Genomic DNA, 13,512 nt, shown 5'->3' with positions numbered 1-13,512 from the left:
TGTGAGATGATTGATTATCCCGCCAACTGTTTATTATTTGAACAGACCACCAGGGTCCCCGGTTTGTCTTCTTTTCGACAAGTCAGACGCGTCATTTGTCAATCGATGAGAATGCAGAATAGACTGGAAATTACGATTTTCCAGGTAAAAATGCACTAAATTGAAGACTGTTCAAGACAGTTGAAAGTACCTATTGAGCTCAAGAACTTTCTCGATTATGAGTAGTTGAATGTTGAGAGTATCTATTTGTCAACTCAATAAGGAGAAAAGTGGAGTGCAGGCAGAGAGATACGGTCTTTGATTGATTGAGTACTTTATTTATGTAGATTACAATATATACTGGCTTATACACATATATACAATACAATAGCTTACAATACAGCAAAATTATAGGTGAATTTACATAATATAGACTAAGAAAATAATTATTGAACTGTATATGATATGAAAATAAAGCAATTTGTAATATAATAACTATAGATAATTTATATTGCTATGAATCTACATAAATTGGCGGAGCTTTGGACATATCAATGTCCATTCTTCGGGAAGAATTTTGAAAATATCCTCCCCACTAACTCTCTACCAGAACGTTAATTTCATTAATTAAACTAAGGATTTATTTTTTAATGGAAATTTTGTTAAAGTCTTAACTCAGCGGTTCCACACCTTCAACAGAGGGATAAAGATGCGTACTTTTGCTCTGTTCACCTAGTAACTGGTCCAAATTTAGCTGCAAAGTCAAAAATTGTGTCACAGACACCCCCTTCAAATGTCATTGTCAAACGATCAATTGTTACAGCAATTTAACAATGTAAATTTCACCCCTACATTGAAGATGCTATAACAATGAAAGGAAAACTTGGAATTGTGGAATAATACATCATTTTAAAGAGAATTCAATGCCCTACAAACCTACGGTAAGCATCAGTTTTTATAAAGCATTGTAGGAGCCCAGAATAAGTAAAACATTGGATGAACACCTGTTATTTTAACAATTTTACACACCTTCAAGAGCGAATATCTCGGGAACTGTTGGGAATATCACAAAATTCCACTGAACAAAAAGTGTAGAGAATTTTTTCAAGCTTCATTTTTGAGTGGTTAGTTATGTCGGTTGAATGCATTGCTGTCAAGATATGAGCGTGGAAGCAAGACGCTGAAAAATGCAACTTTTAAACCACCCTCATCCCCTTAGCACGTGAGTTAGAAATGAGTACTTTTGATATGTTCTCCTCCTAACTAGTCTCAACAAAGCTGCAAAGTCTCAAAAATTTCGTTTAACACATTCCCTCCAAATTTCTTTCTCAATTGGTCTATTGTTGCAAAAATGGAAATTTCACACTCAATATTGAAGCTGCTGTAAAAGGTGTAGAGAAATTCGTAGAAGTGTGAAATTATACATAAAATTGAATAGACTTCAATGCTCTACAAGCTCATAATCAGCATTGATTTTTCCTATCGATCATTAAAAAGTTATAAGAGCAAAAATTGGTGGCAAACGTGTTTTTTCAAAAATGTCACACCTTCAAGAGCGGATTTCTCGAAAACTAGAGGAGATATAGAAAAAGTTGTGGAATGCATATTGTAGGAAATTATGTAAGCTTTAATTTGCTAAATGACAGTCATGTCCTTAAGATACATAGTTTTTGAGTTTTATGCGAGAAACCAAAAATTGGTACCTTCAAACCGCCCCCACCCCCTTAGCACAGGGGGTAGGGGTGGGGAATTTTGATATGTTCACCTCCTTACTACCCTGAACAGAACTGTGGGGTCAAAAATTGTCTTCCCAACTTTTCCCTCTAAAACCTTCCCTTGACTGGACTATAACGAATTAAACATTTCAATATCAACATATTGCCATTAAAAAGTATAAAAGAGTATAAGCCCAACCTGCCCCACTAAAACATAATTGAAGACAATCTTTTAGGTTATGCAGATAAATTGAAATCTACCCAATCTGAGATTCTCTCCCTGTCGTGGTCGACGACGGCATTTACGCACAAACGAAAACCAAGCTTTAGAGCTCAAAATCTATTTCCTGAAAAAGAAGGTTCACCATTATCGTCATTTCTAGAAAGATTATGTTGAGAGAATGTCCCCAAGAAGGATTCCACTGCAAACTTTGTTATAATATAGACCGTGGTGGTGAAGAGGGATCGTGAGACCATTAAAGGGACATTTAGAATCATACTAATTATTATCATTACTATGCAAATAATAATCATTTCAACAATCTATATTATTATGAAAGAAGAAGAAGAAGAGAAGAAGAAGAAGAAGAAGAAGAAGAAGAAGAAGAAGAAGAAGAAGAAGAAGAAGAAGAAGAGAAGAAGAAGAAGAGGAAGAAGAAGAAGAAGAAGAGAAGAGGAAGAGGAAGAGGAAGAGAAGAAGAAGAAGAAGAAGAAAAAGAGGAAGAGGAAGATGTGATTTCTTGAACAACAAAATTCTCAAGTTAATTAAAAATTGTAAACTATTTGAATAGTTTATTTTTTATTATCCTTATTTTGGACGTCTGAACGATTATTTCTTTGAATTGAGAATTTGTTTCAATTCTGACACATGGTACTTAACGTTCATCTCTTCTCTCCGTTAATGAAATTATGCAATTTCCATGGGAAAAAAATGAAAATTCTCCCTGAGTTTCAATTTATCTTCATATTTTTTTAGCAAACTATTCATTGGAAAAAAATGCTCCAGTGAACTAACAGAGATTAATTGACCATATTATGATTTTGACATGAAAGATTTTTCAACAGATAATCACGATATCAGGTTAAAATAAAAACAAAAAATCTGGTGTGGTACACTCACACAACTTTCCTTGCTCATTGAACTGTAAGCCTCATTCTTAGACGAGAATAATTTAGGGCAATAACATAATGACGACTGGCGGAAAAATATTTGCAACTACAATCAGACTACTGTGTATGTGTATAATTATATATATAATTGTTTTCAGAGTACTTTTTCCTTTGTGTAAATTGTGAAATTCGATTTATTTTTTAAAAAGCTGCTCTACAGATGAAATATCTCGACTATGAGTGTGTTCTTTTTATAAACTGCTATACCTACCTACCTCATGCACCAGAAGGAGGTTACAAAGTCCATTTCTCAAGGATGGGGTGGACCCCCCATTAGTTTCCCAGGAAAAAGACTCATACCAGTTGATAGAGCTGATGAATAACTATACAGGGTATGAATATGAAAAAAATCGGTCATGTAATTTTTGAGAAAATCGTGAAAAACATGGTTTTTTGTTAATTATCTGCCATTTTTCTCAAGAATATTACGGAGCTCCTGCAATTTTCCCAAAAATGAGACTCATGTCAGTTGATAGGGCTATGTATGGTAGCTATCTATGGTATAAATTTGAAGAAAATCGTTGAAGCCGTTTTCGAGAAAACCGTGAAAAACATGGTTTTTTACATTTTTTAGTCATCATCCGCCATTTTTCTCAAGAATATTACGGAGCTCCTGGAATTTTTCCAGAAATGAGTCTCATGTCAGTTGATAGGGATTATAAATAGCTATCTATGGTATAAATTTGAAGGAAATCGTTAAAGCCGTTTTCGAGAAAACCGTGAAAAACATGGTTTTTTACATTTTTTAGTCATTATCCGCCATTTTTCTCAAGAATATTACGGAGCTCCTGGAATTTTTCCAGAAATGAGTCTCATGTCAGTTGATAGGGCTTATAAATAGCTATCCATGGTATAAATTTGAAGAAAATCGTTAAAGCCGTTTTCGAGAAAAACGTGAAAAACATGGTTTTTTAGTAACTATCCGTCATTTTTTCTGCCATCTTGAATTGAATTTTATTGAATTTCTTATTGTCGGATCCTTATGGTATAAGGACCTTAAGTTTAAAATTTCAAGTCAATCGGTTAATTAGGAATGGAGTTATCGTGTTCACAGACATACACACATACACACACACACACACACATACACACACACACACACACACACACACACACACACATACACACACACAGACCAACAACCAAAAATCATGCTTTTGGACTCAGGGGACCTTGAAACGTATGGAAAACTTGAAATTAGGGTACCTTTATTTTTTTTGGAAAGCAATACTTTCCTTACCTATGGTAATAGGGCAAGGAAAGTAAAAAAGCGAGCGTGTATAAACACTTTGTTTTTATTTCCGGTTTCCTAGCAACGAATTCAAATATGATAAAACCTATTCGTGTCGAGTGGGCGTTCGGTGCTATGCGGTTGCTATTCGGAACCGAATTCAAACTGAATCACCGTTTCACACTTATCGGAATTTGCCGAAAACGAAACGAACCGAACCGAACTGAATGTGTGTGAAAGTAGTCCTTCGCTTTAAACGAATTGAACCTGATGGAATTTATTAGTGTCAAGTGAGCATTCGGTTCTATGCGGTTTCTATTCAGTGCCGAATTCAAACCTAATTGCCGTTTCACACTTATCGGAATTTGCCGAAAACCAAACGAATTTGATTTGATTTGATTTGACGAACCGAATATGTGTTAAACAAGCCTTATGATCGATACTAATAATCATCTTGTTCAAGACCGCTCTACGCTTCTAGATTAATATTAATTTTCTGTGTAGTCACGTGTTGTATTTTCATAATTACACCCAATTACACTAGGCTACTTTATCAGTAGCTGAAAGTTGATGAACTGTTTATTTTCATTGAATTCTGAGTTCCTTGAAAGCAAGGGATTCCTCACGCTAGACTTGAACTATCTCCAGATAACTCAACAATTATCAAGGCAACGTTCATACTATCGTCAATATACCGATGAATGAATTCATGAAACTATCATCCGTAAACAGGAGATGCATAATTTTGTGACTGAAATGTTGTTTTGGGATGACCCAGATGTTTCTCCTTCAACTAATTTCCAGTGAACTGTGATATATTTCGATCTACAGAGGCGTCTGCTAGGCAGACATTCTGTTATAAGGCAGTGTTCATCGGAGCCTGTAAGAATCTTGCTAACTCGTCAGAGAAATTCAGTCTAGATTGAGTTTCAAACATGAATATACACTTCTTGGTAATAAGCACTGTAGAATCCATTCTTACAATATCAATTGTTGCAAACTCATACATCTTTAGTTGGATTCACTTTAAACTATCAATATCCCTCATGAATGACTTTAATGCTTCTCATTCATTCAATGCTGACAGTTTTGAGTGAATCTCTCAGTACCATTTTGGATGCTTCAAATTATAAAAGGGAGCATTAAGAATCGTTCCTTGTCACTTTCTTATGTGAGTGAGAAATAGTGTGCAGTGAATCAAATGATCTGAGATCGGTAACAAAATATTTTCATTTATTGAGAGTTCAAGCAACTATGAGTTAGCTTTTCTGATCAAAATCGAGATAAGCTGATTCAATCTCATAACTGAAGGAGAAACTGATATTCATTCGAATGAATGATTCCTGTTCTCCGCTACCTGATAGATGAATTCATGTCTAATTGGACTAGGAATTCATGACTGATTCTTGGCTCCAGTAAACTCAAGATATTCTTCGAGTCAATCCAGATATTTGGAAGCTGGGTGTAGAGTGTGGAGTGTATGGTGTAGGGTGAAGTGTCTCCATTGCAAACTACCAGAATATAGAAATGCATTGCATTTTCAATATATCAATAAGTTTAGTACTATTATCATTATCGATGTATCTTCCTGACTGATGCATTGTGGATTACATGTTTCAACAGCTGAAGGTGGCTCTACATCAACAAGGACACTTGGCAATTTCAAGTCGACTGATACCACTCGACTCATCCATTTGTGGATGACCAGTATTGCTGTGATGAAATTAGTTGTGGCGGAGCTATATTTATAGCCTAACTGGAGGTTTGGGGAAATAAGCATACTATTCAAAAGAAAAGGAGTTCGATGTTTTTCACTAGGAAATTTTTTGATACTTACTAACAACTACGGTACTAACATGAGTTTTAAAGCACCATAGCATACTTCGATAAGTAGTGAGATAAATTCATCGATCAATTAAAACTTGAAGTCTAGAATGCAACATGTTGTTTGGATGCTTCAGTAACGAGAAAAATGTTGGAATAGAAGTCGACATTTTCCTGGCTGATTATCATTGGTTATGTTGAAATAGATGTTTAGTAACTCCTAAAATATACTTTGTTCAACCAAAATAAATTTGAATTCAATATTCAGTCTTCATTTATGTTTCAGTTTGATCTTTGGTAACACTGAAAAACTAAAATCAAAATTGAAATTGGATGATACGGAAAGAGATAGAGGAGAGGGGTAAGTATGATAAGGTGATGAGAAGATGAAGAGCAAGAGAGGTGATTAGTGGTAGAGAGAAGAGATTAGGTAACGACATCTTGTCAATAACTGCGTGGCACGAGAAACAATGAAGTTGAGGAGAAACATTGGAGCACCTGCCCTGTTCTTGCTCCTGTTGCCACTCTCCGTTCCTGTCATCTGTTCCGGAGACAGTTGCTCCCCCAGGCAGATTCATTACTTGTAAATCTTCGTTGTTCACCTCTCATCTCATTGTCCTATCAGTCCTCCATCAACTCCACTGTTGCTTGCTTACATAACAGTCGCTTCCGTCCCATCTAATATACATTGAAGAATAATAATAATTTCAACACTGTCGTTCAACAATGTCATCAACAGAAATATGCAGTCATCTCGCCCACAATTCCTGATTAGAAATTGCCATTATAGGAATATGTTTATGCCTGTGGATGAAAAGATCAAATCCCCAATTGTTTCAAGAAAATAATGTTTTGGAGGATGGTGACAGAACTATACAAAACAGGCAATATATGATGAATATAACTGAGGCAAGAATTCATGTGAATACTGTAAGGTTTTATTTTCATGTCCCTGTTTTAGGGAACATGTGCAACGGATTTTTTATTGTTTATCTAAATTAATAATTTGCAAACCTTTTTTAAAAAGAGAGGGTTTGATGATCGGAATTAAATTTATTCTAAAAACACAAGAAAATTTAATTAGGAAATTTTATATTATTTGGGATGATTATGGATGGAAAAAAATTTATATTAGGAGATGGATAAATATAATTACAACTGGCAGATAATGATAATGATAAATTAATGTGATATTTTACTCACCGCTGTTAATAATAATTTGCTTATGTGCATGTGTTTCTCTCAGCCCAACTTCACATATTTCGCCAAACTTGGTCTTTACGGCATGATACCCGGCACAAGACATGACACGGGATGCTAGACACAATACGGCTCCACACGGCAACTTTCTGGACCGCACTGTACACTTTTTCGTCACTGCCGGTTCATCACTTGCATTTTCTTGCTTATCATTATGCCAGTAAGGATCGGGAAAGAGGATAGAGGTGCCTAAGCTATTTGTACCATTATCTCAAAGAGCTCGGCTAGAGCTGCCTTATCTCTTAGTTGGCAGATAGCAGGGTTGGAATTTTGATTTGTTTTAAAGTTGGACAATATTTCTGATATTTTCACATACCAAGAAAATGTATCGTTACAATACTCACACTTCCATTCAATGGATTAAATTATTTCCATGGAGGGCTTTGCTCTCACAAAACATGTTTACTTCAATTACTCTCTCATCATAGCAATAAATGTACTTGAAATACAATGTTATAGAGAGCTTATCTTTATTCCATTATTATATCCTGTTATCATATCATTATAGAGAGCTCAGTTTTCAGGTTCTACCCGAAATGTTTGATCTCAATTTATTGTTCAGAATACATGGAGTGATATTGAAACATGTTCATATTGATGAATTGCACAAGGTGCGCCAGAGAAACTTACTTATTTTTAAGGTCAATAAAAACAAAAGTACTCTAGATATTGGTTTAATCTTTTTTTTATATGAGAATATAATATCTCAATTTTTTTTCCATGCAGTCTTGAAAATTATATCAGATCAATGGCGACACCCTTTGCGCATACACTGATGAAGTCGATTTCATTGAAATTTCGTTGCAGTACATCAATCGGTATGTTGGCAATGGCTTCGCAAATGTTGTTCTTGAGGTGTGCTATGGTTCGTGGTCGATCGACATAAACCAGAGATTTCAACCCATAAAAAATATCGCATTGACAAATCGAATGTGGAAATGGGCCTTGTCACTAAAAGAAAGTCTTCAGGCAGATTATCAATGAGCATATCACATGCATTTTGACAAGCAACAAAATCGCGTTTAGTCAATAATTCTTGAATAACAGTCAATCTATAGAGATGAAGTTGAAGGTCTTCATGGGAAATTTCGTCGAACAGTGCAATCAGAAATTGCCATAGCAGCCTCAGCAGACTGCCTCACTCTTTAGATATATTCTGGAGGTTTGATGGTTCAGACCATTTTGGGGTTTCGCGACACTTCCACACTCCTGAAATGAGTTAACTCATGACAGAATTGAATTATGGCCAGAAACGAGTCTGTGGAGAGGAATTTCAAATGGAGGGCAGAATTAAGGTGATCGACCAGTAGAAAGAAGCTCTCAACTGCGAAGGCTCGTTGCTCTCTAAACCATAACATGATGGCTGATTTACTTTGAGGGAGGATAAAGTTGGGAACTTCCCCCTCCAGATGCACAATGACCCAGAATCACAATGATGATAAGTCGAAATTACAGTCAAACACCTCAAAAACAAGATGCCCACTAAATGTTCATGGCTTTCTTTTATCGATTGTATTTTTATGTCTGTTTCAAGATATTTGACCGATGATTGCACAAAAATATTTGCTTAACCTTCCTCCACAAGTTTATGTCATAAAATTTCTCTCAAAAATACACATTCTATCGGTTATAACCTACCAAAACTTCACTAGCATTGTTCTTTATTATTCTTCTTGTGGTTCCTATCCATTATGGATGTTGGCAACCAGCATGGCAAGCCTTATTTTGTCCACAGCCTTGCGGAAGAGTTCAGCTGATGTTTTCCTTGTCCACTTTCTGAAGTTATGCAGCCAAGATATTCTTCTCCTTCCTGGACCTCTTTTTCCATCGATTTTTCCTTGGACGATTGTCTGGACTAAAAAGTACCTGGAGTCGTTCCTAATGATGTGACCCAGACATTACAGTTCTTGGATCTTGATTGTGTTCATAATTTCCCTTTGTGTATTCATTCTTTCCAGTACCTCTTCATCAGTGACATGCTCAGTCCATGATATTACTACCTATATAATATTATTTACTACCTATTACTACCTATTACTACCATTTTTGCTACCTATATAATATTATATAAAATATTGAAAATTTGAGGTTAGGCGTAAAACATCTACTGATCGGCGACCTAATGATCGACCAAGTCGCATAACGTAGAATCTGACCAAACACCTTGGCAGAAAACAGTATTCAACTTGAGGAACCAAAAGTTCCACGTGGCTAAATATCGTAATATGAGAAACAACCTATAATCTGTAAAAAATTACTTTGCATGTAAAAAGCATATTAAAAAACCCAAACAAAAATAATCAAATGTATTAAGGAAGAAGGAGGTTCCTAGGCGCATGAATACTATAATAATTTGCATGCACCAATCAAATGGTAGTGATTGATAGGTGGCAATAGTGAGCCGATTCAAATATATTTGTATATATTTTCTACAAATGATAAGAATTTATGAGTTATTGTTGTACAGTTTATGTTCTGGATACGGCCCGAAGGCAAATAAATTATTAAAGATGTAACATAAGTAATTATTTAATAGTTTGGTACAGTCTATTTGAGCCATGAATGGCGGAGGAACAGATTATTTAAATTTTATGTAAATTTGGAAATCGGAAATGAAAAATTGTAAATGAGAAAAGAGAACTTCCCCACTTGCCTGCCAACCACCACCTTGAGATGTCACCAAAAATTATAGAGCGCAATATCTTACTGTACCTTTTAATAACCTAAAGTTAAATTGAATTACTAAATTTTCTCATAAGACTTTGTGATGCTATTGTAAAGCAAGAGTCATTTAAATAATTTTCAATCCCTTGGAAGAGACGACTTCGGCTACAAATAATCCAGGACCACCAGGAGTTTGGATCACCATCAGCAGCTCATAGAAAATTCCAGCTCATGAGTGAATAATATTAATTGAAATAGTGATAGGGCGCCTCAGTGCTTCGAAATGAAATAAGAAATCAAAGCTAGCTTGTCGAAAGGGTTTTATAAATTAAGAAATTGGTGAAAATACTTGCGCAAGTTTAAAGATAGTATAAAAGGTATTTTATTAGATAGTAACGAGTCAATTCATATGTCCAAGGATACATCAATCGAAGAATACTAAGTTCTAGGCTGTTAATACAATATTCATATGATCATTAATTTCTACAATATAATTTGCGATAATATAATGTAGCTCTGATTCACTGGATGAATTGATCTATCTATTCCGTCAGGTGCCGATATCGCACCCTGAGATAAAACATATTTATTACAAAGAAATCTATTGGAAACCATAGAATTTAATATATATTTGGATTATTGGTTTGTCAATTTATCAGGCTCTGATTTGAGAAATTTATATTTGAAATAGAATTGTCCAAGTTGACAAGTATCAGCAAGTTGATATCGAAGCTACATGCAAATAAATGCATATGATCATAAAATGAAAGCACATGGTAGCGTTTCGTGCTATAGAACTTAAAGAATAGTATTAACCTGTGATATTTCATTGATTTCGTTTCCTGTTTTATTATATATTATATATTTCTGTCGCTCTACATATTTTTGTTTTGACTTATTTTTTGAGATATTTGTTAATATATGTATCAAATTTTTTGTGGTGTACGATTCATTTTATTCCTCAATACTATAGGATATAAGTTCTATATATATATTTTTTTATAAATTATCAGTATTATTGTAAAAGCTCATGTCTGGGCCTATAAAGATTTTTATGAGATTATATCCTAGTAAAACCACGATCAGATTTTCTAATTATTGAAATAATTCTCATGCTCTACCGATTGATGCCAAGCAGGAGGCTAATCGTTATTTAATTAGAAAAAATAACGTGACAGGCTTCTGAAGAGTTTACTCATTTTGTTAAAGGCGGCTGTGGCTTTGGCAATTCGTGATTTGGTTTCTTGAGTTGAATCCCAGTTCTTGTTTATACATGTTCCCAGGTACGTAGTGTGTTTTACTCTCTCCATTGGCTGATCGTTGATGAATAGCTGGATGATTTCAATCTTGTTTTTGCTTATAATCATGATTTTGGTCTCTTTGTATGTCCAATCCATATTCATTAATATGGATTTATAACTAATTAAAATAAGATTAATAATATTACTCTTGCTATTTTGCTGATAAGTCATTGTAGTGCTTGTGGGCTATCAGCAAACATGATGGTGTCGTCTAAATATCTTATATTACTCAATTTTTTCCAATTTATTGAGATGCCTTCCTCTCGTAGTGCTTCTCCAAATATCTGTTCAGAGTAGATGTTGAATAGCAGGGGTGAGAGCACACATCCTTGCCTCACTCCTCGCATCATTTTGACAACCTCAGTTGTTTCACTGCCGACTCTCATTGTTGTGAACTGACCCCAGTACAAACTACCTATTATATTCAGGTCCCTGGTATCAATACCTGTATTCTTTAGTATTCCCATCATTTTGTCATGTTGTACCCGGTCAAATGCCTTAGCATAGTCAATTAAACAGCAGTACACGTCACAGTCTACGTCCCTGCATCTCTGGACAAGGACCTGGACAGCAAAAAGTGCTTCCCTGGTTCCCATTGGCTTGACAAACCCGAACTTGTTCTGAGAGATTTTGTTCCGTCACCTCTGATTCAATTATTTCTGGTCTACTCTCTGCATTACCCTGGGGATCTGGGGGATTCTTACTATTATCTTCAAAACGGTGCTCCATTTACCTGGTTCACTTCTCTTTCTTTTCTTGCATGTTCACAATGATATTCCCATTGGCGTCAACTAACTTTCCGAAGTGTGTGTTTTGCTTCTTCATTCAGTAACTTCTTTCACCTTTCTGATGGACGTTAAAGTAGTAACGTAATAATCACATACATAGCTTTTTCTGTGCAGGAGATACAGGGGAATGTCAAATCTATGGAATTCAGATCGTTTTCTCAGATCTAAAATTATATGTCTTCATGTGCTGTAAGTCAATGAATATGTTTTCCAGCGCCCTCCAAAGACAACCTTGCATAATTTCTGGAACGTTTTTCCATAGGCATGAGGTAACAAGCTATATAGATTAATAAAATCGATTTTTCCATGATAAATCCTTGGAAATGGTCTCAATCGTTTCATTGGAACAAGCTGAATGAGAATATTGATTATGGAAGGTACAAAAATAGTAATCTGCATTAAAAAATATTTAAAATGGCGGCTACAAATAATGACATATATAGCCTAGTTATTTCTATATAGATCGCTATCAAGTTATAGTGAGAGATATCAGATTGATTTTACCACTAGAGTGTCTAGAATAATAACACAAACTAGATTATTTGAGAGATTCGTCTCATTTTCAGTAATCTTCTCATGATTAATATCATGAGATATTATTCATGATTAAACTTCAAAATCTTGAAACACACATTTTTCGGAATCAAAATTTCACCTTTCAGTCTGTAAAGTTATTTTCAGATGACATACAGTAATATTGAAATAGAAATAAAAATAAAAATTTTAGTACCCTTTTTAAAATATTTAATCACAACGTGTTTCGAAGAAAAAAAACTCTTTTTTTTGTTTTATTTCATATCACTTGAAAATGGCATCAATGTCCGAAACATGTTGTGATTAAATATTTCAAAAAGCGTGCTAAGATTTTTATTTTTCTTTCTATTATTTCTATGAAAGTAACCCTATACAGAAAAGAGATAAGTAATATTGGAAGCTATTCTTTTGTAGCTTTTAAAATTTTGGTTTGCCATCTTGGATCTGCCACATTGAATCAAACTTATTTTAATGAGAAGGCTTTAATGCAAGATTAAAAGACAGAATTTCAAAAGAAAATGAATGGTTAGAATCGTGCATCAATACAATATCGAACCGTTTCAAATATACCAATTAATCATTCATAATCGAATAAATGAGTAAATTAGAAATATGACAGATCAAACTTTTCATAGTATTAAATATGTGAGTAGGAGTAACTATCAGTGTTCACTAATACTTGACTTTTAATGTAGATACTGATTTATTTAATCCTTTATTGTTTATAAATCGATTTGAAGATCATTAAAATGGTTCGAGATATTGATGTGCGGGTTTCGTCATTAGCTTCCTCTTGAAATTTCGTCTCAAAATCTTGCATCACATGACCACGTTTCCAATTGGGAAAATGAAGTTGGAATCATTATTATGACAGATCCAAGATGACGGACAAGAGTTTTGAAGCAACAGAAAATAAGTATTTCTAATTTCAATTTCAATTTATTCACAATACACAAAAATACAATGAGAAAATACAATATACAACAGAACAATAGCAGTAACAATGATATTAACACATTAAAAGACAATATTGCTAAAAAGATTGT

The sequence above is a fragment of the Nilaparvata lugens genome, chromosome 1 (genome assembly GCF_014356525.2).
Source record: "Nilaparvata lugens isolate BPH chromosome 1, ASM1435652v1, whole genome shotgun sequence".
NCBI lineage: Eukaryota > Metazoa > Arthropoda > Insecta > Hemiptera > Delphacidae > Nilaparvata > Nilaparvata lugens.
This window is presented reverse-complemented; position numbering follows the sequence as displayed.